The following is a 25,912-nucleotide window of genomic DNA, read 5'->3' as shown; positions in this document are numbered from 1 at the left end:
CCCTAGACCGCACGGGCACCCTGCGTGGCTCGACACGAATTACAGAGGTTGAGAGGGCGTGGGAACAACGGACCTTCTGCAGCCCGAAGCAAACAGAGGAAGAAAAGAATAAGGAAAGTTAAAATGGAGGGGCGAATTCGAAAGGTTAGTACACTCCTGGAAATTGAAATAAGAACACCGTGAATTCATTGTCCCAGGAAGGGGAAACTTTACTGACACATTCCTGGGGTCAGATACATCACATGATCACACTGACAGAACCACAGGCACATAGACACAGGCAACAGAGCATGCACAATGTCGGCACTAGTACAGTGTATATCCACCTTTCGCAGCAATGCAGGCTGCTATTCTCCCATGGAGACGATCGTAGAGATGCTGGATGTAGTCCTGTGGAACGGCTTGGCATGCCATTTCCACCTGGCGCCTCAGTTGGACCAGCGTTCGTGCTGGACGTGCAGTCCGCGTGAGACGACGCTTCATCCAGTCCCAAACATGCTCAATGGGGGACAGATCCGGAGATCTTGCTGGCCAGGGTAGTTGACTTACACCTTCTAGAGCACGTTGGGTGGCACGGGATACATGCGGACGTGCATTGTCCTGTTGGAACAGCAAGTTCCCTTGCCGGTCTAGGAATGGTAGAACGATGGGTTCGATGACGGTTTGGATGTACCGTGCACTATTCAGTGTCCCCTCGACGATCACCAGTGGTGTACGGCCAGTGTAGGAGATCGCTCCCCACACCATGATGCCGGGTGTTGGCCCTGTGTGCCTCGGTCGTATGCAGTCCTGATTGTGATGCTCACCTGCACGGCGCCAAACACGCATACGACCATCATTGGCACCAAGGCAGAAGCGACTCTCATCGCTGAAGACGACACGTCTCCATTCGTCCCTCCATTCACGCCTGTCGCGACACCACTGGAGGCGGGCTGCACGATGTTGGGGCGTGAGCGGAAGACGGCCTAACGGTGTGCGGGACCGTAGCCCAGCTTCATGGAGACGGTTGCGAATGGTCCTCGCCGATACCCCAGGAGCAACAGTGTCCCTAATTTGCTGGGAAGTGGCGGTGCGGTCCCCTACGGCACTGCGTAGGATCCTACGGTCTTGGCGTGCATCCGTGCGTCGCTGCGGTCTGGTCCCAGGTCGACGGGCACGTGCACCTTCCGCCGACCACTGGCGACAACATCGATGTACTGTGGAGACCTCACGCCCCACGTGTTGAGCAATTCGGCGGTACGTCCACCCGGTCTCCCGCATGCCCACTATACGCCCTCGCTCAAAGTCCGTCAACTGCACATACGGTTCACGTCCACGCTGTCGCGGCATGCTACCAGTGTTAAAGACTGCGATGGAGCTCCGTATGCCACGGCAAACTAGCTGACACTGACGGCGGCGGTGCACAAATGCTGCGCAGCTAGCGCCATTCGACGGCCAACACCGCGGTTCCTGGTGTGTCCGCTGTGCCGTGCGTGTGATCATTGCTTGTACAGCCCTCTCGCAGTGTCCGGAGCAAGTATGGTGGGTCTGACACACCGGTGTCAATGTGTTCTTTTTTCCATTTCCAGGAGTGTAAAATCGATTCCTCAAGAGATTCCTGTTAATTTTTTCCGTCCTAATATTGGTTGACATAACCCAGATGAAGTGCCGCTGCTACATAACATGACGGAATTTGCCGGCGTAGTGGCTTTCGAGAAGTGGTGGTTGAAATTGGTTGGTAAATCGTACGTAACGTAAGCGATGAGAGCGGCCAATGGCAAGCGAAATTGCTCCCGATATTTCAAGCGATATATCTCTCGTGTATGAGGCCCATAATGAACACGTCATCGATGGGACTGTTTGATGAACCAGACAAAGCGGAACACAACTGCGTAAGAGATCACGTGAAATTATACAGTACTGGCCATTAAAATTGCTACACCAAGAAGAAATGGAGATGATAAACGGATATTCATTGGACAAATATACTAGAACTGACATGTGATTACATTTTCACGCAATTTGGGTGCATAGATCCTGAGAAATCAGTACGCAGAACAACCACCTCTGGCCGTAATAACGGCCTGATACGCCTAGGCATTGAGTCAAACAGAGCTTGGATGGCGTGTACAGGTACACCTGCCCATGCAGCTTCAACAAGTGACTGGCGTATTGTGACGAGCCAGTTGCTCGGCCACCACTGACCAGACGTTTTCAATTGGTGAAAGATCTGGAGAATGTGCTGGGCAGGGCAACAGTCGGACATTTTCTGTATCCAAAAAGGCCCGTACATGACCTGCAACATGCGGTCGTGAATTATCCTGCTGAAATGTAACGTCCACTGTTCAAAGTGCCGTCAATGCGAACAAGAAGTGACAGAGATGTGTAACCAATGGCACCCCATCCATCACGCCAGATGATACGCCGGTATGGCGACGAGGAATACACAGTTCCAATGTGCGTTCACCACGATGTCGCCAAACACGGATGCGACCATCATGATGCTGTAAACAGAACCTGGATTCATCCGAAAAAATGACGTTTTGCCATTTGTGCACTCACGTTCGTCGTCAAGTACACCATCGCAGGCGCTCCTGTCTGTGATGCAGCGTCAAGGGTAACCGCATCCACAGTCTCCGAGCTGATAGCCCATGCTGCTGCAAACGTCGTCGAACTGTTCGTCCACATGGTTGTTGTCTTGCAAACGTCCCCATCTGTTGACGCAGGGATCGAGACGTGGCTGCACGATCCGTTACAGCCATGCCGCTGTAGTAGGTTGTCACCGTAGAACTTTGTAACCAACAGGCACGTACTAGTGTATAAAGTCAGCTTGATATCAGCCCTGAGAACAGCAACGTCAGTAGACTCACAGGGGTTAGAAAGAGAGCGAAAACGCCAAAAACTGTTGACCCAGCAGTCCCCACTCCGGGGAGCCCGAGGGGCGAGGCTAAATGACATATAACAATAATGTTGCAAGCCTTATTTTGCAGAGCAGTTACGTTTAGCTTTCAGCTGAACAATGTTGATACCAAATACGGACTTAGCATCCCCGCCTTAGGAGCAGTAGAGGGGACCTAACTAAACCACGATTGGCAGGCACCTGCAAGAGACCTACGGGATTGGCTGGATGGCTTTAAGTGGGAAAAACAGTGTCCCCACGCGGCTCTTTAAAACCCCTAGATTCCGCATTTTGGCAGAGATCTCAGTCAGACGATCTGGGTGCCGAATCCGCGTCCGTCGACTCCAGCCTCGGTCCAGCTCCAGTCTGCTCTCTCTCACTTGGAGTGCCTCAGTGAACAGTGTCACATTCATTATGTTTTGCTTTGCAACTAAGTTGTTGCCTTAAGATGCTGTTAGTGTTTGCTACTGTGGCTAGCATCCACTCCTGGGACTTCTGCACTGGCTTCTGTTGTAACAGTGTTATTCATGCTTTTTCTAACCCTAGAAATAGCCTCCAGTGTATTAATTAGTCCCGTCTGGAATATACAACTATTTCAAAACCCTGTTTGTCCTAGAGTCTCCACAACGAGTTCCCTACCGAGTCTCACCACCTGCATTTCTAGTAAATGCCTGTATTAGTGTTGGCTCAGATAGAAGAAAACAATTAGTTGCCTTCATTGTGAATTGTCCTTCTGCCTTCTGCTCTGTACCGCTCCGGAGCGCAGACTGATCAGTAACCCCTTTTTCCCTCTCCCACCTATGTCAGGACACGACAAATGGAAGAATTTCATTTGATAAGATTCTCGCAGAATTTACGTCCCAAGAGTGAAACTTTTTTTTTTGTGGTTTTAGAGCGCACAACTAGAGGTCAGTAGCGCCCAGACTAAGTTATGAATGCACTGCGAGGCACAAGGTTAAAACAGCAACTAAAAAGGACAACACTATAAAAGGCACATTAACAGGCAAGGGATTAAAAGAAAACAGCATAATCAAATGTCCTTAGAAAGGTTTGTCAAGTGGATAAAACGAAGAACGCGAGCAGCTGCTCCTGGGTCATCCGCTAATATGGCATCCAGAGTACATGGCAGGCCAAGATCAACGCGCAGTGTATTAAAATTCGGACAGGACGTTAAAATGTGGCGTACCGTAGCAATTGCGCACATGGGCAGAACGGCGCCGGCGCAGCCGTCAGCAGATGGCGATGGCTGAACCGGCAGTGTCCAATTCCTAACCGGACCAAAACTACCTCCTCCCGCCGAGAAGGGCGTGAAGAGGTCGTCCAAGCCGCGTGGAGAGGTTTCAAGGCCCGAAGCTTGTTGTCAGTAAGTATAGCCCAATCGGCATGCCACAGCGACAAAATGCGCTGAGAAATGACCCTGCTAAAATCCGATGAAGGCACACAACAAGAAGCTGTCCGAGGCTGGAGGACCGCAGCCTTGGCCGCGGCATCTGCAGCTTCGTTCCCAGGGATACCGACATGGCCAGGAACCCACATAAAGATAACCGGAGAACCGTCGTCCACCAGCTGCTGAAGAGAGCGTTGGATCCGGTGCACGAAAGGGTGAACCGGATACGGATCACTGAGGCTCTGGATGGCGCTCAGGGAATCGGAGCAGATGACATATGCAGAATGTCGGCGGCGGCAGATGTAAAGAACAGCCTGGTAGAGGGCAAAGAGCTCAGCTGTGAAGACCGAACAATGGCCACGGAGCCGGTATTTGAAACTGTGTGCCCCGACAATAAAAGAACACCCGACACCGTCATTGGTCTTAGAGCCATCTGTATAAATGATGATCGTATTAATGAACTTCGAACGAAGTTCGACAAACTGGGAGCGGTATACCGAAGCTGGGGTAACCTCCTTCGGGAACGAGCTGAGGTCAAGGTGAACGCGAACCTGAGCCTGGAGCCAAGGTGGCGTTTGGCTCTCGCCCACTCTAAAGGTTGCAGGGAGTGAAAAGTCAAGGTGCTGAAGGAGGCGACGAAAGCGAACTGCAGGGGGTAGCAGGGCAGAGACATACAACCCGTATTGACGGTCGAGACAGTCGTCAAAAAAGAAACGATAAGACGGGTGGTCGGGCATTGACCATAGCCGACAGCCATACCGACAAAGCAGTATATCGCGCCGGTAGGTTAGTGGCAATTCACCGGCTTCAGCATGAAGACTCTCGACGGGACTAGTATAGAACACTCCGAGATGATTTGGGTTGCCGTATCGTGGTATTCCATGGGCCCCAAGGTCGCGTTACTGCCCAGGAACATGTAACCATTTTGGCTGATCACGTGCAGCCCATGGTACAATGTTTGTTCCCTAATTGATGCTATGTTCCATGACAGGGCCCCTGTTCACACAGACCGATCTGCCCAGGATTGATTTTGTGCGCATTAATTGTTGCATTTCCCCTGACTACCACAGCCCCAGATCTCAATATTATTGACTCTGTGTGATCTACTTTGTTGAGAAGGGTGCGTTATCGTTATCCACCTCCATCAATGTTACCATTACTTTCCATTACTTTGCAGGAAGAAAAAAAAAGTTCAAATGTGTGTGAAAGCTTATGGGACTTAACTGCTAAGGTCATCAGTCCCTAAGCTTACGCACTACTTAGCCTAAAGTATCCTAAAGACAAACACACACACACCCAAGCCCGAGGGAGGACTCGAACCCCCGTCGGGACCAGCCGCACATTCCATGACTGCACCGCCTTAGATCGCCCGGCTAATCCCGCGCGGCTTGCAGGAAGAATTAGATTCCCTGAAATCTATACAGGACTCGTATTTATCTATTTCGAGACGACTGGAACCAGTTTTGAAAGCCAAGAGGTTTCCTGAACTGTATTATGCATGGTAATATGTTGTATTTCTGTTTATTTTTTTCATATTTTTGTCCACCCCCTGATATAGCAGCTCAAGTTCCAGCAACCTCTAGCGATTCAGCACTAGGGAGACGAGAAGCCAATATTTGCACGCTGTACGGTTACTGAGTACAGAGACTGCACTGGTACAAAGACGATAGATTTAATTATTTGTCTGCAGAAGCATCAATTTCAAATCACATTTAATTTCGTTAACACCCAGACTTTTCAAGCAATCTTTAATTTAATAGGCAAATTATTTTTTTGGGAGAAATAGAGCTTAATGCATGAAATCCATCTACAATGTGTTAGAAATCTTAAAAAAATACGCTATTTCTTGTGTTACGTGCAAGGAAAACGTGTGCTGCAAGAAACCATGGTGATACACTCAACTAGTCGAAAAGTCTCTTTACGAGCGAACACAGACCTACACTTGGCAGGGAAACTTCATAGTAGAACGAGTAACGTGTAGCATTCTGATTTTCGTATAATTACAAGATTTGCAAAATTTAGGTTTTTCGAAGATAGAGTGCTTCAGACAGGCCATGATAACCATTCTGGATGACTGGTTTGCAGCTTCAAATTACCCACAATATAACCGCCGTCTCGAAAATCTGGGGACTACTGAAGAATGGAATGCAACCCGTCGGCTTTGACCAATGACGTCAGAATTTACCAGATATGATGTATTACACAGACTTAACAGCAAAGACCAGTGTTCAGAAACAAAGGAATGCAGGAGAGAGAAAACAGATGGTAGAAATTTATCACGTCCATTAATGTTGCGAAATAATATAAAGTGTATCGCTTGTTTGAGTCCTAATATCCTATTCTTCAGCTGACCTATATAGCTGACCTGAAAACGGGATACTCCTGCAAAAAATAAGTAACACGGAATTCATTAGTTGACATATATATAAATTATATCGCGAACTTTAGTTGGTCTGTATAGGTTAACTGCAATACGGGATATTTAAACTCACTAAGAACGGAAATAAGTACCGAGTGAATTGGAAAGAACAAATGATTTAAATGAATACGAACGACAAAAATGTTACACAATGTCTAGCTCTTTCTTTCAATAATACATTCATTTATTTAAATTTAAGTGATGGCGCTTAACCAGAGAAGATAACGGAAATATCTATGACTCGAAAATAAAGACATTAATATCTATGAGTAAACTAAGACGTCACTGGTCGAAGCCGACGGGTTGTATCCCATTCTTCAGTTGACTCAAAATCTGCATATTCATTACACATATACGCCTGCGCTAATTTATGTTGAGCGTCTGCAGTAATGTGCAATCGACTGTACGCCTGTGTTTTTGGTGCAACGGATTGGCAGAAATCAGATGCTTGTAGACGCCTTACCTTCTTATTGCTATCGTTGCGGCGTGCTCTTCATACATTTCACGTTTTCCTTATTTTGATGACTGAGGACGGAAACATTCGTGTTACTCGCTGCTGTCTCGATTCAAACTGATGCCAAGCAACGGCATGGGCTGCAGCAGGGGATCTTGTATTGTTGCGAACTGCGTCACGTCGGTATACATAGTTTCCGACTCAAGACGTGCAGTAAATAATCACTGCATAATTAAGAAAACAATACAGCATAGCAAGACTTAACAGAGCTGATATCTATCTACCCTTACGTAAGTACAGCCCTCCTGATGTATCTAAAAGAATCTACAGCTGCTGGAAAAGTGAAGGCCGGCCGAAGTGGCCGTGCGGTTAAAGGCGCTGCAGTCTGGAACCGCAACACCGGTCGCAGGTTCGAATCCTGCCTCGGGCATAGATGTTTGTGATGTCCTTAGGTTAGTTAGGTTTAACTAGTTCTAAGTTCTAGGGGACTAATGACCTCAGCAGTTGAGTCCCATAGTGCTCCGAGCCATTTGAACCATTTGGAAAAGCGAAGCATTCCTTTTCCGGCTTAAATTTTTTTAAAAGGTAACTTGTGATGCTTGGAACATCACATCAAAACGAATTTTTAGAAGGACATCATTTTCGATCGTTTAATGTAATGATTTATTTTTCGATACAATCAACAGTGGAAAAATGACGTCATTTAAAAAATTTAAAATACTTCGTTTTACATTGAGTAAGAAAAGGTTGTCTGAATAGGACAAGGGCAGTGCACACGGTCACAGGATTGGGTGAATGGTTAGCGAGCGTAAGAGAAATGTTGAAATATCTTAACTGGCAGGACACGTTACATATCGCAAGAACGTGCTCTGATGGATGACGTAAGGGCGATGTTATGTTGACCTGAGAACTGGGTGAATGTAATTTAGGAAATCGCTCGGGGGATTCGTGACTGTAGTTACATCTCTGACCCGAAGGCGTGACAGAATGGCAGAAAGGAGCTGTCACCTCCGGACTGTACTTGAAGTTTCCCGATTTGTTGTTGTTGTAGTGTCACTATTTACTTTTAACAGAACTTGGAGGAAGCCGCCGCGAAATAATGCAGAAGCAACCGCTGGTCGGTGAGCACAGTGTGGCGACGTATGGGTCACAACAACGTGGACCAAAAGGTTTACGAGATGGAGTGGCCACACTCATTGGGAAAACTGCACCGGTCAGCGGTAATAGCCGGAGTGGGTAGGGCGGTGTCAGCACACCAGCGCAAGAGTCTTGTTACGAGCTACGGGACTGGGTGTGGGGTTTTAGTGTAACAGCTGCACACCGAGTTCATATAAACAGTAGTGGATTTTGAGGCAGAGGCAGTCGTAGTCCTCCAGCAGCATTACGAGACTGGGGCCACGCCAGACGACGAGACGACCGGGCAGTCACGGGTTGGAGACCGCGTCGGGCCAGCCAGCTCCTACGCTGAATCGCCTTGCGGGACTGGATCAAGAGGTTGTTGTTGTTGTTGTTGTTGTGGTATTCAGTCCAGAGACTGGTTTGATGCAGCTCTCCATGCCACTCTATCCTGTGCAAACTTCTTCATCTCCCAGTACCTACTGCAACCTACATCTTCCTGAATCTGTTTAGTGTATTCATCTCTTGGTCTCCCTCTATGACTTTTACCCTCCACGCTGCCCTCCAATACTAAATTGGTGATCCCCTGATGCCTCAGAACATGTCCTACCACCCGGTCCCTTCTTCTTGTCAAGCTGTGCCACAAATTCCTCTTCTCCCCAATTCTACTCAACACCTCCTCATTAGTTATGTGATCTATCCATCTAATCTTCAGCATTCTTGTGTAGCACTACATTTCGAAAGCTTCTATTCTCTTCTTGTCTAAACTATTTGTCGTCCACGTTTCACTTCCGTGCATGGCTACACTCCACACAAATAATTTCAGAAACGACTTCCTGACACTTAAATCTATACCCGATGTAAACAAATTTCTCTTCTTCAGAAACGCTTTCCTTGCCATTGCCAGTCTACATTTTATATCCTCTCTACTTCGACCATCATCAGTTATTTTGCTCCCCAGATAGCAAAACTCCTTTATTACTTTCACCCTCTCATTTCCTAATCTAATTCCCGCAGAATCATCCGATTTAATTCGACTACACTCCATTATCCTCGTTTTGCTTCTGTTGATGCTCATCTTATATCCTCCTTTCAAGACACTGTCCATTCCGTTGAGCTGCTCTTCCAGGTCCTTTGCTGTCTCTGACAGAAATACAATGTCATCGGCGAACCTCAAAGTTTTTATTTCTTCTCCATGGATTTTAATTTCTACTCCGAATTTTTCTTTGTTTCCTTTACTCCTTGCTCAATATGAAACGTCCCCTTTTGAAAAATTATACATGAGTGTGCTTAAACTGTCACACAATATTTTTAGCGCAACGCAATCTGACTTTCAATAATCCCTACAAAAGAATGGCCCTGACTAACATTAACCTATACCTTTCACAAATCACTTACTTCACAAAAATCTTCGTTACTCGAACTACTGCAATACAGCGAGCGCCACTACTGCCAGCTAAATAAAAGATTCTAACTACTGAGGGCACTAACTACTGATAGGCATAGTTAGCAAATGAAAGATTTTGATAGAGAACAAATGATGTATTTACCTTAATAGCCATAATTGACGTCCAGTCTTACAAATTTCAAAACTCCGCCATCTCTCTCCCCACATCCACCACTGCTGGCGGCTCACCTCCAACTGCGCAACGCTACGCACTGTTAACATCCAGCTGCCCCACTACAATAGCGAACAACAATGCAAACCAGCCACAAACTGCACACAGCACATCCAGTGATTTTCATACAGGGTGTTACCAATATAAAAACCTAAACAGCCTACTTACAAATATATAGATTGAATAACATCGGGGATAGGCTACAACCCTGTCTCACTCAATTCCAAACCACTGCTTCCCTCTCACGGCCCTCGACTCTTATAACTGCCATCTGGTTTCTGTACAAATTGTAAATAGCCATTCGGTCCGTGTATTTTACCCCTGCCGCCTTCAGAATTTGAAAGAGAGTATTCTAGTCAACGTTGTCAAAAGCTTTCTCTAAGTCTACAAATGCTAGAAACGTAGGTTTGCCTTTCCTTAATCTATTTTCTAAGATCAGTCGTAGCTTGAGTATTGCCTCACGTGTTCCAACATTTCTACGGAATCCAAACTGATCTTCCCCGAGGTCGGCTTCTACCACTCAGGAGGTAAGGGTCGTGATAAATGTAGAGTTTTGAGGCCATAAGAGCCAGAGGATATCCCTCAATTTAAATGTAATTAAAGACAGGAAACGCTAACTCGCTATACGGAGTGTGTGGCAGTTGCTTGTTTCACAGTGCCGCTGACCTGCCATCTGACTCCCGTCAGTGGGCGGCTGGTCGTGTCCCTCACACGGCAGTCTTCTTTTACCTACGCGATAGATACTGCCGGACCTCAGCCGCCTTAGAGCAGGCGTCCGCGACTGCAGAACGTTGTGTCACTACAACACAGAGCGCCGCTGACGTCGAGGCCGTGGCCCGCCGTTAGGCCATTGGATGTCCTCCCTACGTCTGACTTCAGTATCGCAGGGCGCTGACGCTGTGCCTTCTCGCCAGGGTGGAAGCCGCCACCTGTGAGCGTCGCCAGACCGGGTCGCTGTAGACTGGTATGTCTGCCTCACGTCGCCAACGACGTAAAGTATATCTGAAGCTAATAAAGTATTGTTTATTGGTCATCACTGTATCTGCTAGGCGCCGCCAACTCGTCACATCTTCTGGCACTCATCAGTGACGTCAAGGATGTCAGAGAGATGACGTCACCGCAGTGAATGGCGAAGGGTGTGTGGTAGGGCTGCTGACGAGGCATCGATGGGACGGTACATCAATATTTTGTCCATGAAATGACGGTAGACATCAGCGATGTTACTTGTCGCTATATATCGATACTGACGTGAACGACGATGATGGTGATGATGATATTATTACCAAATAAGCAGCAACCAGTCGCCAAATCATGTTTTCTTTATTTACTTTTGCAATTCCATTTCAACTGATTAACAGCCATCATCGGTGCTTTCAACGAATATGCGCACTGAGAAGTAACACTCTCTTAAGCACACGTCAAACATATGTTATGTTTGACCTCTGCTTAAGACTATGTTACTATTCATGGTCAAACATATGTTATGTTTGACCTCTGCTTAAGACTATGTTACTACTCAGGGCACATATTCGTTGAAAGCACCGATGATGGCTGTTAATCAGTTGAAATCGATTTGCAAAAGTAAATAAAGAAAATATGATTTTGCGACTGGTTGCTGCTTATTTGGTAATTTTTGGTTTACGGTCGCTGCACAACTTGGGAACCATGGAGCCCACCATTCAGATGATGATGATGATGATGTTGGGTTTGTGGGCTGCTCAACTGCGCAGTCATCAGCGCCCGTACAAAGTCTCAATTTTTACTCAGTCCAGTTTTTACACAATCCAATCCAGCCACTGTCACGAACGATGATGATGATCATGAAATGACGAAGACAACACAAACACCCAGTCCTTGGCAGAGAAAGTCCCCAACCCAGCCGGAAGTCGAACCGTGATCCCGTGATCCAGAGACAGCAACGCTAGCTCCTAGACCACGAGCTGAGGACCATCGATATTGAAATTTAAATAATATCGAGTGCCGATATTTTCATTTTATACTATATTTTTTCGCAATTTTTGGCAAATATTTCAAATTGTTTTTCTCAAATTGTAGTAAAACATAATTTTACTTCCACTGTGCGAAGGAATCTTACTACTTTTTGAGCTTTCATCACGTCCAGTCTTTCTCTTTGTCTTTGTGAAGCAAGTATAGATATAGATGACGCAAAAGAAGTAGTCCGATTGCACTGGGGAGGGGGGGGGGGGGAGGCGATGTGAATGGAATAACAAGATACACTATGTGAAAAAAATTGCACACCAATTGCGTTAAAAGACAATTTTTTTATTTCTTCACATCGCATTTTTAAGAAACGGCTGCTGAAAACGATGAAAAAAAAATCTAAATTATAATACTGGTCTTTGCGCTGGATGGAGACGTGTGAGGGGAAAAGCTGACGTAATCGGCTCTCGGCGCTACCAACAGAAACTGCAGTTTAACTTCACCACGCAGTTTTGACACTACGCCTGCTAGGTTGCTGGCCTTTGCAGAAATGAAAAAAAAGGAAAGTCGACATGAAGTGTTCGGGACAAATCCGATATGTGACGAAAGCGAACGACGGACCCGTCGGACATCTTGTACTGTGCCACTTACATGCAGTTACTATCGTCAGCGGAGTGGTTATCACCAACCGTTAATGTGCATCATTTTCCTTTCAGTTCTTGCTCTAAGGAGGATTAGCAGGCTGCTAGCTTGTTAATGTACTCAGTGTCTAATAACAAATCAATACTTAAATATAAAGCTCTAAAACCGGCTGTATATTTACTATGCGCAGCTAGTATTTTTATAGGCTGGAATGTCGATATTTTTCCATGGATATATCGATGTTGTTTGATTGACCCTGGACCGATGAAAATATTCTTTAAATATCGACATATCGGATTCTCGACGTTTTTAAAAATATCAGCAGACTTAGTGTGTAGTGAACCTACCTTTCTAGCATTTGTAGACTTAGAGAAAGCTTTTGACAATGTTGACTGGAATGCTATCTTCCAAATTCTGAAGGTGGCAGGAGTAAAATACAGGGAGCGAAAGGCTATTTACAATTTGTACGGAAACCAGATGGCAGTTATTAGAGTCGAGGGACATGAAAGGGTAGCAGCGGCCGGGAAGGGAGTGAGACAGGGTTGTAGCCTCTCCCCGATGTTATTCAATCTGTATATTGAGCGAGCAGTAAAGGAAACGAAAGAAAAGTTCGGAGTAGGTTCTAAAATCCATGGAGAAGAAATAAAAACTTTGAGGTTCGCCGATGACATTGTAATTCTGTCAGAGACAACGTAGGACTTGGAAGAGCGGTTGAACGGAATGGACAGTGTCTTGAAAGGAGGGTATAAGATGAACATCAACAAAAGCAAAATGAGGATAATGGAATGTAGTCGAATTAAGTCGGGTGATGCTAAGGGAATTAGATTAGGAAATGAGACACTTAAAGTAGTAAAGGAGTTTTGCTATTTGGGGAGCAATAGAACTGATGATGGTCAAAGTAGAGAGGATATAAAATGTAGACTGGCAATGGCAAGGAAAGCGTTTCTGAAGAAGAGAAATTTGTTAACATCGAGTATTGATTTAAGTGTTAGGAAGTCATTTCTGAAAGTATTTCCATGGAGTGTAGCCATGTATGGAAGTGAAACATGGACGATAAATAGTTTGGACAAGAAGAGAATAGAAGCTTTCGAAATGTGGTGCTGCAGAAGAATGCTGAAGATTAGATGGGTAGATCACATAACTAATGAGGAGGTATTGAATAAAATTGGGGAGAAGAGGAGTTCGTGGCACAACTTGACTAGAAGAAGGAATCGGTTGGTAGGACATGTTCTGAGGCATCAAGGGATCACCAATTTAGTACTGGAGGGCAGCGTGGAGGGTAAAAATCGTAGAGGGAGACCAAGAGATGAATACACTAAGCAGATTGAGTAGGATGTAAGTTGCAGTAAGTACTGGGAGATGAAGAAGCTTGCACAGGATAGAGTAGCTTGGAGAGCTGCATCGAACCAGTCTCAGGACTGAAGACCACAACAACATCAACAACAACAACAGTGTGTGGTGACGATCATGGGATCAAGAGATGAAGGTTGCAATAACTGTAGAGTTACTTTTGTGAGGCCAGAAGAGGCAGTGGATATCTCTCAGTTGAAATGTAACTCCAGGCACGAATGGCTAGAGTCTGTGCGAAGCGCGCACTGTAGATTACTTCGGCATTCTGCCCCTTGTGCCGAGGCTGTGGCGGTCGTGTCGCTGTTTTGGTCATATGTTTAGGCAGTATAGGGAGTACAGGTGCCTCATGATTAGACAGAGGAAATGAGCAGGGTGATGTTACTAGCTGACAAAAGTGCTGTTCGTATTATTTTCGAGTTGTTATTTCTCAGTTGTAAGAATGAGTAACAATGATGCAATGGCGAAATCAGAGACACAATTTGTCAGTGAAGAGCAGACTATTCAACCGTAAATTAATCAGTTAGCGCAGCTTAAGACAGAGAATATGTCTGTGAATAATAAAATAGCAGAGAAGGGTGAAGAATAAGGATTGTTGAAAACACAGGGGGGGGGGGGGGGGGCGGGTAGATACAGATGTTGTGTCTGCCTTTTCTGGGACGTCGTCTGAGGATGTGTTATCATTTTAGAGGATCTCGTGTATCTGCTGACATAGGAGGTTGATCAGACAAACAGTTGTACAGATAGCAAGACTGCGCCTATCAGGGGAAGTGAAGTCATTCGTACGTTGCACGGAGGCGCTCGACACAGCAGAAATTTTGAGCAACTCAAGTTGGGATTGGTACGGAGATACAGGACATAAAACAGAGCACGGTTCTTCCGTGAAAAAATGAGTGGTATTTCTAAGAAACCTAACGAAGCCACGGAGGATTCTGCGGATAGAATTGGAAAACTTAACCTACATGAATGAGTTCAAACGTAGTGAGAAGGTAAATAAGGTTGTAACGCCGGAAATGCATATCCTCCTGTTTCCATCTATTGTACTATAAATTTTTTTCCTTATTTTGTTACCTGAAGATATGACATTTCTGTTTCTTTATATATTGTAATAGTTTTACTATTTGGATATGCATTTATGTCGATGTATAATTGATTTGTTTGTAAATATTATTTGCATTTTTACGCTGGATCTTGCCTAGGGAAAACTATGCTATCGAACGATTACATCGATAGGTCGTGTGGAGAACCAAAGTGTTTAGGATCTTTGGTAGTGTTAACTCTGCCGCGTGGAGCGCGGGCAGAGGAGAGTCTGGCTGGAGTAGGGCGGTGGAGCAGGTGTGTTGAGTGACGCTCCCGCGAGTTGCCGCGCTTTCGGGGTTGGGCAGCATGTAATTGCGCTCGACTTGCTATGTTAGTTTCTGACATGGTGTCGCGGACGTGAAGCGTTAGCTGGCACACATCAAGAGCCCGTTTCGGCTGGAGACCGTGTCGAGAAGAAGGCGCGCCAACATCCAGCTTCTGCAACAGCGACGGCCGACAATGAGTGACTGTCGCCACCTCCTCGATCGACCCCTTCAAGCCTTCAATCAACCAACAAGGAAGACTGGAAGCACGTAAAGTTTTAGAACTGTATGGCAGACCTCAGCTTTTAAAATTGTTGCATCACAAAATTACAGCTACTTTGCATGAACCTTTGTTGCTCATTGTCCCAATTGCATTACCAAGCAGGGTCCCTTCCTTTTCCGAAATGAACCCGAGTGTCGTTGAAATTCAGACGCCAGCATTAAAGTAATATCATTCCATTTCACTGCTTTAATTTCAAAGTTCATTTAAGGCACTCATAGCTGGCTACAATATTTAGATTACACAAGCACAAATTAAGAGTGCGGGTTTTGTTAGCATATTTTAGCTTACCTGTGACTGCAGCTCAACTTGGTACGTACTAAATGTTACTATTGTTAATTGTCCAGAATCATTTAATTTAAGTTCAAAGTTAAATCTCTTATTTCTAAATTGCGTAGATTCAAGTAGCTTTTGAAATGATTGTTGAGGTAGCCCAAGACTAACCTTATTTTACTGAATTTCGTAGTGCTTCAGAAACGAATCTCACTATTAATTTTAGTCACTAAATTAACTTTCAATTTTCCGGTTTTATTAATTCTTTTGCTAAATTAAGTCAGAGTGTAGCGAAATTTATTACTTCTGACAAACTTTCAGTTTTCACACAACACGTGTCAACCTTCAGTTGCCACGCTTTTAGTGCTAATTATATGTGCAATAACCTTTCTTTTTCAGTTATTATAGTAGTTGTCCATAGAACTGGCGACCGTAATTTTCCCCAAATCTCAAATATCTAATTAACGCCAATTCAAATGGTTCAAATGTCTCTGAGCACTGTGGAACTTAACATCTGTGGTCATCAGTTTCCTAGAACTTAGAACTACTTAAACCTAACTAACCTAAGGACATCACACACATCCATGCCCGAGGCAGGATTCGAACCTGCGACCCTAGCAGTCGCGCGGTTCCGGACTGATCGCCTAGAACCGCTAGACCACCGCGGCCGGCTTAACGCCAATTAATTGATAACGTGACGACCGCAGATTTACTTTCTTTGTTAACTTTACCCCTTTTCAAAATTAATTTCCACCAGTTTCATTTGCATTTTTCCTTTCATTTAGATGTAACCCTTTCCTCCCTCTTCACCGACAGATTAACTTCGGTGACGATTGCTTTTCCCAAATTTCCATTAGGTGCACGCGGTTTAATTTTTCACTGACATTAAGGTCGATAAGTGAGGAGGTTACAAGGTGTTACTACAGGAAACCGAACAAAGAGTACTCAATGTTTTCACGAGGGGTTTGGCATCAGACGCCAGCCGGGGTGGCCGAGCGGTTCTAGGCGCTTCAGTCTGGAATCACGCGACCGCTACAGTCGCGGGTTCGAATCCTGCCTCAGGCATGGTTGTGTTTGATGTCCTTAGGTTAGTTAGGTTTAAGTATTTCTAAGTTCTAGGGGACTGATGACCTCAGATGCTACGTTCCATAGTGCTCAGAGCCATTTGAACCATTTTTTTGGCATCAGAGAGGTCTACGAATTTTTTTTTGAAAATTTTTTTGGGTCCATACTGTTGATGTCATCGGTCCCTAGGCTTACACACTAATTATCTAACTTAACCTAACTTACGCTAAGGACAACACACATCCACGCCCGAGGGAGGACTCGAACCTCCGACGGGGGAAGCCGCGCGAACCGTGACAAGACACCCCTGACCGCGCACTAGTGGAGGGTGCGCACTAGTGCAGCTGCATATCCCCGTGCAGCAGTTAGATTATCGTTTTATTTTTAGGAGACTTACGTTGCGACAGAGGTAGAGATCATCGAAGTGTATTGACAGCAAATAGAAGATGTTCTAATTGTGGACGTACGTTGCATGTGCAGAGGCAATGCCGCCAGCCATGTAATAATAGGGGAGTACGAAATATCAACGGTTTGGAGGGAATAGCAGTAGGGATGGTATAACATAGCAAAAATATAACAGGAATGATAGTAGCGGTGGTCTGGGTAGTAATAAGCACCCGTTAAATGTAATAGGGAACCCCAGACCCTCCGAAAGTCGTTCCCATTAAAAGTAAATGCAGTGAAAACGAAATCAGAGGTGGGGTGTGCCACAGAAGATGTAACAGGTAGTAAAGAGTTGTTGGACACAGGGACGCAGTTGACGGTAGCTTCGAGAAAGTTAATGGGTAAGAGGCAGTGGAACCATCACGTTATAAGCTGCATGGGGTAGGGGATAGTGATACACGACCTCTAGGACCGATAATGATAAATCTGCAATTGGAGGCAACCAAATTTAGGCAATGTGTGTCTCATGTAAGCGAGGACTAGTGCATGATCCTAGGAGTTTGTGTATCAGAATCATGCCATAACAGACAGTCAACGGCGTGTGGTGGGGCTTAGCGGAAAAACATTCCAGCTAGGGGAAGCTTTCGCCAACGTTGAAATATTGATCCATCGCGAAGAGCGTCTGTCGAACAAGGCAATCTAGCTGAACCGCGAGCTGTAACATTAAGGCTTATTTTACATGCCTTTGTATCGAGTGGCACCGGGAAGGAGCCTGACGTACCAGTAGATATGCTGTGTGTAATGGAACCGCTGGAAGATAGCGATTTATTAGGTGCAGCGTATTGTTCAGTATCGTACACGTACAGGAAAGGGACGGAGGTAAGGTAGAACCTTTCAATGTGGAAAATTTTGGCGCCGAAGAGGTTAAGTTGTTAAAGAGAACATTGCTCTCGTGTTAGAAATTACTGAGATGGAAGATTGCTGCACAGAAGGTGTAGACTATAAGAGAGCACAGGACGCTGCTAAGACTGCGTTCGTGGAAAAGTGAAGCATTTGTAACGAACAGCGAGGTCACAGATGTAAGAGCCGTTGTTAGAGTTTCAGGATTTGTTTTTGCCATGTGAGCCGTTGTGTACAACATCCGTACCTCAACAGGATTCTCACAAGAAACGAAACGCCGGTGCACCGGAGGCTGTACAGAATACCACGGTCTCTTTAGCCAATTTTAGAAGAGTTTATTAATCAACAGTTGGTCGACGGTGTAATAGAAGAGAGTAATAGCCTCTAGGGGCGGGAGTTGTACCAAAGAAGTCTGAGGACAGTTTGAGGAAATATCGATTACTGTCATTTCAATAGTAAGAGGAAATTCATCGCAACACGGCGAAAAGTGACGTCGTCAGTGTCGGAAATCTGAGTTAGCGATCTAAGACTCTCTCAACACAACTATTTTGTTGTTACAGAGAAATGACGACGGAGATCAGTCGCCGAGACAGTGGATCAGCTTCTTCACGTCGCAGCAGACCATGTGTGGCAGGTTCTGTGCACATTGCTGGTACGTCATCATGGGCAGTCCGCAGTGTCAAATGTCAGTTCCTTCCTAATTCGACGAGCTATTTTGAAGAGCTCATGAAGGTCTGTTGGATGTTGTGTATGAATTTTTTTCCTCGTAACGAACTTTGAAGATTTTACCTGATGGCAAGTGACTGCATGATCTCTTAAGAGCCGAAACGTCTGCATGCGAGAGGAAGATGATACCGTATCTAACACAGGTGTTATCTAAGAGGCGCATGACACTGTCACAAACACAGAAACAGATAAAGAACTATTGTTTCACGTTATGGGCACGTCGAAGGGTGAACTGTTTAAACCCAACTCTCAAATAAGTTTCACTTCCTCGGCTTCTACTAGAAAGGTGACCTTTCCACATATTCCTTCGTATCGTGACCAACTTTTGTCGTGTTTCACGGTTACGCTCGAGCGCGAGGAGAAACTCTCCAGCTTCGGAACGAAAAACTATATTTTTAAGTTAAAAATGCTCCTGTGACTTATCGTGTAGGTAATAAAAAATACAGCTAATTTTTGGCAAATGAAATTTGCTTTTGCCTTTTAACCAAATACGTTACATTAATTACTGCAGGCACTTTAAATGTTTTACAAAAGAAAAAATTGATAAAACATTCGTAGTTAACCAAATAATTATATTTCGGTGTATGTGGATTTAGATATACAGGGTGGGCCTAAACGATATGCCAGAAAGGTAAATGCGGCTAGAGGGGACCTAAATAAGCAGATTATAGCACTAGCTTATCCAGCGGTAGGAATCACTGTGCAGTGGGGCGGGGTTGCAATTTGTGCGTAAAGTTTGTTCACTGTCTCTCGTCGTACTGTGCACTACAAAAGTTCCACCTACCTCAGTACGCTGTCTGATCACCAGCCCGTTTCTCTGCGTACGTAGATACTGTTCAGACGGCGTTAAAAGCAGCGCTGAAAAAAAAAAAAAAAACAAAAAACAAAAAAAAAAACAAAAAAAAACGCCGTCAATACTTACGTTTGCAAAGTCCGCGTAACATCTGGTAGCAAACTATCCTGTAATATCTTATAACAGTTTTCGGGTGGAGGGCGATTGCTTCATCTCCTTAGAAAAATGTCAAAATCCTGCAACAATTTCTTTTATTTCTTCAGGTTCAAAATAAAACTTGCCATCAGCATGTATTTAATTAACGAATAATATCACTGTCCTCAGCTCACAGGTTAGACAACCCAGTACACGCACAAGGCAGCCAGAAATGTACTTAAGTCCGACCCGAATTATCACGCGATTTACAGTCATTACTCTGCTACAATATACGACTTTCACATTCGGTCCGTTTTCAGTGGATATCTAACAAAGCAATTGCTCGGCAAATATTCCATAGACGAATATGAAACATGCCACGGAAGGCCGGAAGTTCACGCGCGATTCTCTTTCCAACAAAACAATCCAAATACTTCCAAACTTCACAAATCTGTCTGTAAATGCAACTGCCATTATGGCCTCACAATCTGGACGCGAAAAGCCAAATATTTCTTCTTTTTACACATAATAAAGACGGAAGAGTTCAACATGACCTGCACGTCCGATAGGTGACTAGTGACTGACTCACTGCCGTTCCTTCCAGGGCCTATAACTACTTGCAATGCGCGGGAAATGCTGAACTCTGATTGGTTGTTCAAAATGACGCGCCAATCAAAATAATCCTTCGACTTCTTTTTCGCGCTAAAACTGTCTTATTTCAATCAACATTCACAGATGCATTTACGTCACTTCATCAAGCAAATATTAATAAAATGTTTAACAAAACCAAACGAAAAGAAAACTAATCTTGAAATAACTTTAGAAAACTATTACTCTGTGAATTGCTATTCTGGCTGCCTTCTTACAAAAGCAAGTACCCTTGGACATATGTCATTAGCAAAGTGGGGAAATTACATTTTTCGCTGCAACTTGCTTAACACTTCCCCATGACATAGTTATGTAATGTTTAACATGAGATAATATTGATTTTGTCCGTATGTCCCACATACACACTCACTCATTCTCATTTACTCACATAACAACACATTAAATAAATATTGATCTTTTCTGAATTTTATATTACGAAAATGAAAAATAGTTAACGTTTTTAATTACGAAAATTCAAACACATTGACCTAATATTTTGCTTCAGTAATGATTCCAAATGATACTAAAAGACAAACAGTTATGATGAATCCTAAATTCCTTTAATCTTACAAGTGTCGGTTTGGGGTGTTTTATTTAATTTTCTCTAACTCTGAAAGTATGACAGATAGGAAGCTGAAATTTTACACAATCTTCTTCTTAATAACAAAGGACAGTATATTGACTTGTAAGTAAATTGAATAATATTTAATATCGTTTATTTATATTCTTATGGGGACTGAATATTCTGTCGCTCGAATTGACACAGGTACCGCTTCCCACAGCTAGGCTAGCGACAGGTGCGAATGAGTCACGCTAAGATACCGGAGGCTGTTTCTATCACCGCCAACGGCTCCAAAGCTACGAGCCCGTACTGCAAAGTAGCTTACTGCAATAAAATGCTATTGCGTATTGACTCGATACGTTACAACTGGAAAGTGAAAAAGCATGTAGAGGCAAATGACGTCAGAAAATTACACTACTGGCCATTAAAATTTCTACACCAAGAAGAAATGCAGATGATAAACGGGCATTCATTGGACAAATATATTGTGCTAGAACACACATGTGATTACATTTTCAAGCAATTTGGGTGCATAGACCCTGAGAAATCAGTACCCAGAACAACCACCTCTGGCCGTAATAACGGCCTTGTCACGCCTGGGCATTGAGTCAAACAGAGCTTTGATAGCGTGTACAGGTACAGCTGCCCACGCAGCTTCGACACGATACCACAGTTCATCAAGAGTAGTGACTGGCGTATTGTGACGAGCCAGTTGTTCGGCCGCCATTGACCAGACGTTTTCAGTTGGGGAGAGACCTGGAGAATGTCCTGGCCAGGGCAGCAGTCGAACATTTTCTGTATCCAGAAAGGCCCGTACAGGACTTGCAACATGCGATCGTGCATTATCCTGGTGAAATGTAGGGTTTCGCAGGGATCGAATGAAGTGTGGAGCCACGGGTCGTAACACATCTGAAATGTAACGTCCACTGTTCAAAGCGCCGTCAATGCGAGCAAGAAGTGACAGAGATGTGTAACCAATGACACCCCATACCATCACGCCGGGTGATACGCCAGTATGGCGATGACCAGTACACGCTTCCAATGTGCGTTCACCACGATGTCGCCAAACACGGGTGCGACCATCATGATGCTGTAAACAGAACCTGGATTCGTCCGAAAAAATGACGTTTTGCCATTCGTGCACCCAGGTTCGTTGTCGAGTACACTATCGCAGGCGTTCCTGTCTGTGATTCAGCGTCTAGGGTAACCGCAGCCATGGTCTCCGAGCTGATGATAGTCCATGCTGCGGCAATGTCGTCGAACTGTTCGTGCAGATGGTTGTTGTCTTGCAAACGTCGCCATCTGTTGACTCAGGGATCGAGACGTGGCTGCACGATCCGTTACAGCCATGCGGATAAGATGCCTGTCATCTCGACTGCTAGTGATACGAGGCCGTTGGGATCCAGCACGGCGTTCCGTATTACTCTCCTGAACCCACCGATTCCATATTCTGCTAACAGCCATTGGATCTCGACCAATGCGAGCAGTAATGTCGCGATACGATAAACAGCAATCGCGATAGGCTACAATCCGACCTTTATCAAAGTCGGAAACGTGATGGTACGCATTTATTCTCCTTACACGAGGCATCACAACAACGTTTCACCAGGCAACGCCGATCAACTGCTGTTTGTCTATGAGAAATCGGTTTGAAACTTTCCTCATGTCAACACGTTGTAGGTGTCTTCACCGGCGCCATTCTTGTGTGAATTCTCTGAAAAGCTAATCATTTGCATATAACAGTATTTGTTCCTGTCGGTTAAATTTCGCGTCTGTAGCACGTCATCTTCGTGGTGTAGCAATTTTAATGGCCAGTAGCGTATTAATAGTTTGCAAGAGGTACTAGGAAGAGCGGCCACCAACAGCAATACACGATTCACAGCGACGGAGCACGGATTGGCGTACATTAGAAGAAACGTCAGGCATGACGACCACATGTCCAGCAGCAACAGACACGTGGAGAACTAGATTTTCTTCAGATGTGACAGGATCCTGTGCACTAGACCTATCATGTGACCCCACAAGACAAACTCCATGTAGGTTAAATCGGGAGAACGCGGTGGCCACGGAACTAGACCGGCCGGTCCTACCCACTGCTGGCCGTAGACAACGTACTGGTAATTCAAGACGTTTCGACTGAAGTGAGCTGGGGCACCTTCGTGCTGGAAGGAAATTCGTCTGCAGACAACTAGAGGAACATCGACCAGAATTTAAAGTAAGACCTCCTGTAGGAAGATGTATATGTGGCCAGGTAAACGATTTGGTGGAATGTACGCTCCTACTATGTTACTGTGCACAGTGCCCGCCCAAACATTAATGGAAAATCTTTCTCCGTAGGTGTGTGCTATTGTGCCACGTAGCTTACCATGAGCCCACAGGAGAGAATTATGGATGTTCAACGTACCCGACAGCGTAGAGGTCGCCTCATCAGTAAAGAAAACGTCTGCAGGGAAGGTTTCATAGGCTGCAGTCTGCTGTAGGTACCAAGGAGCAAAGTTGAGACTGGAAGATGATCGCCAGGGGTCATTGCTTGGGCTCGCTATAAATGGTAATGTTACGGATGCCTTCCGTCTTCATGTAAAGTGTTCAAAACACTTTGATGGCTCACAAGCAGCTCACGTCCTACAGCCCTCGGAATTGTCGATGTATTATCCTTTACTGTATTTAGTATTCTTTCTTCCACTGCAGGGGTTCTGCGATATCTTCCACTGCCAGTTCCACGCCTGGAAGGATAAAACGATCCACTCGCGTGTAACTCTCGATGAAGACGCTCGAATGTTCGGCGATCCGGCTGGTTCCTATCCGGGAATCGCTCCCTGTACATCCTTCGAGCAGCTAACCCATTTCCTTGAGGAGCCCAATACATGAAATGCATGTCGGCCAGCTCTGTATTGGTGAAACGATGCATGCTGCTCGAGATCCGCGAATCCAGCTAACGAAGCGCTTTTATACGGTGCCGTCATCAGCGCTCTCTACCGGGTCAAGGCGGAATTACCGCACACACATTCCCATACGACATGTGTTTGTTTCGGTCCCCTCTACTTCCCATTACAATTTTGACATATAGCTTAGAACCACCCTGTATACTATAAATCCAAACGACTCAAAACAAATACCTCGTTCATAGAACAGCGAACTCCCCCCCCCCCCCCCTTCCACCTGATCCCTTGCAGAATTCAACTCCCACGTTTATGACGTCATATCTCCTGATCTATGAGTGATACAACGATATTGTTTCGCACGTACATTCTGCGGTATATTTGGATACTGTTTACAATGTGTGTTCTCAATACAGTTAGTAGTAAAGAAGTGATAAATTAAAACGCCATACCTGATACTAAAGTTTTACTGAGTTTTACTCAGCGAAAATGTAAGGAATAAACTTATTTGCTATCGTTATTTTGTGGGTGGTCTCAGCGTGAAAAATTTACGACATAGTTTTCAGTTACATACAAAGTTCGTTGCACGGTAGTGCACGGTAGCAGTATTTTACAATCAGAGGATCATATACCGGGTTCTATTGGCCTAGCGACAATTTGTATATCTATCGGAAGAACGGACATACTGAAGCTGTCGTACAGAACAGGGCCAAAATTTAAACATCGCACAGTTTCTCTAGGCCAGGCAAATTGTGCAAATCGGTCGGTTCTGTTGCATCGGGTGTCGTCTAGGGTGGACCTTGGGCGGCGTATAAAATCACCATTTATTTACGGGCGGTTCCTGAGAAATCCCCGAAAAACCATGATTTTTGAGTGCCAAAAGTAGCAATTGTGGGAATGACGGCTTCTGTAATTTCTGTTCGTGGCAGATCATCGAACTTCTTTTTACCATGCGATCTTAAGATCATATTCTCGGAGAGCTTCGAAACTTTTGGCGATGTCATTATCCGTCACCGGGATCCAGATGTTCGAAGTTGGCGTATTGTTATTGTTGTTGTCTTCAGTCCTGAGACTGGTTTGATGCAGCTCTCCATTCTACCCTATCCTGTGCAAGCTTCTTCATCTCCCAGTACCTACTGCTGCCTACATCCTTCTGAATCTGCTTAGTGTATTCATCTCTTGGTCTCCTTCTACGATTTTTACCCTACACGCTGCCATCCAGTACTAAACTGGTGATCCCTTGATGCCTCAGAACATGTCCTACCAACCGATCCCTTCTTCTAGTCAAGTTGTGCCACAAACTCTTCTTCTCCCCAATTCCATTCAATACCTCCTCATTAGTTATGCGATCTACCCATCTAATCTTCAGCATTCTTCTGTAGCACCACATTTCGAAAGCTTCTATTCTCTTCTTGTCCAAACTATTTGTCGTCCATGTTTCACTTCCATACATGGCTACACTCCATAGAAATACTTTCAGAAACGACTTCCTGACACTTAAATCAATAATCGATGTTAACAAATTTCTCTTCTTCAGAAACGCTTTCCTTGCCATTGCCAGTCTACATTTTATATCCTCTCTACTTCGACCATCATCAGTTATTTTGCTTCCCAAATAGCAAAACTCCTTTACTACTTTAAGTGTCTCATTTCCTAATCTAATTCCCTCAGCATCACCCGATTCAATTCGACTACATTCCATTGTCCTCGTTTTGCTTTTGTTGATGTTCATCTTATAGCCTCCTTTCAAGACACTGTCCATTCCGTTCAACTGCTCTTCCAATTCCTTTGCTGTCTCTGACAGAATTACAATGTCATCGCCGAGCCTCAAAGTTTTTATTTCTTCTCCATGCATTTTAATACCTACTTCGAACTTTTCTATAGGAGCATAGCGTTTTCTCACCCACAAAACTTCATGACGCGCGGTTTCTGTAATATACACTCTATACGCAAGATTGTGCTAAAGTGACAAAAATGGGCTAAGGAAGGTCTTAATAAATAAACTGGAAAAACTTCACTGACCTACAGAATTCGTTTCATATAAGCAGCACACACCCTGCTGTAGCAGGGAAACGATGAGAAACTGAGGAAAAATGCTCCTGTCGGAGAACAAAAAAGACG

The sequence above is a fragment of the Schistocerca piceifrons genome, chromosome 7 (genome assembly GCF_021461385.2).
Source record: "Schistocerca piceifrons isolate TAMUIC-IGC-003096 chromosome 7, iqSchPice1.1, whole genome shotgun sequence".
Lineage (NCBI taxonomy): Eukaryota > Metazoa > Arthropoda > Insecta > Orthoptera > Acrididae > Schistocerca > Schistocerca piceifrons.
This window is presented reverse-complemented; position numbering follows the sequence as displayed.